Below are 3,012 nucleotides of genomic sequence, written 5' to 3' on the forward strand. Positions count from 1 at the left end.
CGAATTGATTGCGATAAAAAACAAAAAACAAAAGGTGCCTGATACATAGAAATGGATTCCATTTTAGCTCTACCTTTTTTTTTGCTCTAAAACGACCCGGACGTATTCGCATTAACTGGTTGCACTTTAACACAATAGACCATAAATTCAAACAATTTGATTATATGGCGTTAAAACAGAATGTCAAGGCTCTATTGACGCTGCTTTCAGCAAAAATGCGATGGCAACAATGCAGAAAAGTATTTTTTTTTTGTTGACTTGACTCGAAAATTCTTCTAGCTACTACCATTTCGACGGGTTATGACCGAAGATCTTAATGTTCAATGGATATTTAGCATCGACCCAGAGCCATAAACTTGTGTCGCATGTACCCTTTTACCTTAATTGCACCGATTTGCGTTCACGATCGCTCCCTGTACGTCGTCGCACATTTAATTCAACATTTATGCGTACTTCAATTTATCTCAACAAAAGTGCATGCGATTGTCGTTCGGCCGTCGTCCTATAGTCGTTCCAAATTCCTTTCGGGTTTATTCCCCATTATCTGAATTTGGAGCTTTAGTCATCTGGCGACTTATCGGACGTGGTACTGTTTATTCCGAAGAGGGTTGGAGGTGGAGATGTGTGACCAGCTGATTCGATACGATTGAAATTGCAGTAATAAAGTGATGAGTCGCATACCTTAGTTTTTAAATACTATCGAATACTCTAGTGCAAGTTGACTTTGGAGTAACTAAGAGACGACTAGAACCCCAAGGCGAAAAACAAGGGGCTTTGTTACTCTAGTTTTTAAACATGACACTTAAGAAGGGAAAAATCCCTAAAGTGAAAATTTCGTAATGATTTTAGAAAAGGATATGGCCACTCGATGATAAATCTCGTGTAACGGCGTATGATGTTCTTTTCTGTGAGAATGAAGAGCGAGGTAGGTCCCGAACCGGAGGAAGCAGTCGCCATGTTAGAAACGGGTCTTTTCGATCCCATTCCGATTGTGTTGGTAAAGGCGATTCGTCTGTGGTAGATCTCTTGTTCGCTTCGCTTCCTCAAACGAGGAGGGCGGATCGGGATGATGAAGCCCACAGAGAGGGGCAAGTGACCGGGCCCTAGGACCCTTCCGCTCCAATGGCGGCACTCTTCCTCCTCGGCATGCTGCGCCGCTGCCTCGTGTGTTGCTCCCGACCTACATGCAATGGGAAATGCTTTTTTAGACCAGTGTGTATTCACTTCATTATGCTTTCGTTCGATTCGACAACACAGTCCTATCACCTTTCTCTTTCATCGTACCATCGACCCAAAAGCATGGCTGACACGTAACCTCTGAAAAATGTTTACCAAGCATAAAGCCTTGCTATACTACGAAGCGATACGTGTTATTGGTATATAGCTTATACTAAAGCTTAAATTGTTATGGGTTTTGATGTGTTATACATTTTTTCTGCAAAATGTGTAGTTTTTTACAGTGTGGCATTATCGATTGCAATGATGGAGAATCTTTCGTTGTGTGAAGTGGCACTGGCTTCCAGGCTCCTCAAAACGAAAGACATTCAAGGGCGTGAGACAGAGTGCAGCGAAGTTTTTTGTAGTTTTAAGACGAAGAGCTAATCAAAGTTAGAGTTAGTTATCATTTTTAAAGTTTATTTCGCTTTAATGGCTGCTTGGAATTTTTTACTTTTTTTAAATATTTCATTTTACTTCAATTCATGGTCATTACCGCTAGCCTCGTTCTGCATACAAAAAAGCCTGCAATCCCTCAATTTGCAAAAGAGTTCTGCTATTTTATTATGCGAGTTATGTACTGCTATTAGACTGTTTTTGCCTCTTTGTGAGTATATTCCTTAATTGTGTTCATACCGCGCTATCCAAAATCAAACTCGAACTAGAATGTTGCACATTTCTTATTGTAAATTTCATCCTACTTCATGTCTAATGCCAAACGGGGAGAAAAACTGGAGGACAAAAACAGCTTTAAAAGAGAGAGTGTACGAAATTGAAAATATCCTGTGATTGTTTGATGCCATTTGTGTACTTTCAAAGCGATTTGAATAAGTTGTTAACCCTCCCGAGAAAAACGGCCGAGGTGATACTGGTAGGGTAGAGGAGGGCCTGATCGCAGCGCGGCATTCTGAGAGCACGGATCGACACTAAGGTCCTAAGAGAGAGCTAGCCTAGATTATGTAGGAAAGCTGCAGGAAAATCAATAGAGGTACGAGGCAGCAGTTACGCACGGTCAAGTCTAGCTTTATTCGAGCTCCTATTCATCTATTCCTTTATTAATTAATCTTTTTTCAGCTCACGTTCTCTTTATTTATATAAAATGCTATTGGCACTCTTATTATTACAAGTTCAAACCACATTTCCTAAACCCCTTAATTACTTTAGAAATGGTTTGGAATGAAAATCACGTGTCAGTTTAGTACATCGTTGTAACAGACGGTTATAAAGGATGGGAAAACCTCGAAATTTGTTATCAAGCGTGAGAATATGGCAAGGAATAATATGAAATTGTACCACACCAATGAAAACCATTGGCCAGCTTTTGAATAATCAAATCCTTCCTAAGTCTGTTCTCCCCCAACGCCTTTAAATGCAAACGTTTCTGTACGGGCAACTAGCCCACTAGATGGTTGTTTACTTGCACAGCGTTTAAGTTTCGTCCAATTTGACGGGTTGTTTGCTGAACGAATTCAGATAGTATCATTTACTTTCTAAAATTAGCCTGTCGTATTTCATTGGCAAACCTTTCCACAGCAAAGAACAAATATGCGGGAAATTAACGTCTTATGAATGCATAAATATTTGACTCCAAGAATACTTCGTTACGGAACACAATAATGTGAACACTATGGACAAGGAAATATTGAAATACAGCTACAAAAATGGCCATTACCCTGAACTTTATTCTTCTCTAGGTGTAACATTTGAATTTATTTGCAAAAAAATAATAATTTGTTAACTCTCTTTTCTGAAACTTTAGTTCTTCGTTAACAGGCTCGTTTTCTTAACACTTAATAC

Source organism: Daphnia carinata, chromosome 5, assembly GCF_022539665.2.
Source record: "Daphnia carinata strain CSIRO-1 chromosome 5, CSIRO_AGI_Dcar_HiC_V3, whole genome shotgun sequence".
In the NCBI taxonomy this organism is placed as follows: domain Eukaryota; kingdom Metazoa; phylum Arthropoda; class Branchiopoda; order Diplostraca; family Daphniidae; genus Daphnia; species Daphnia carinata.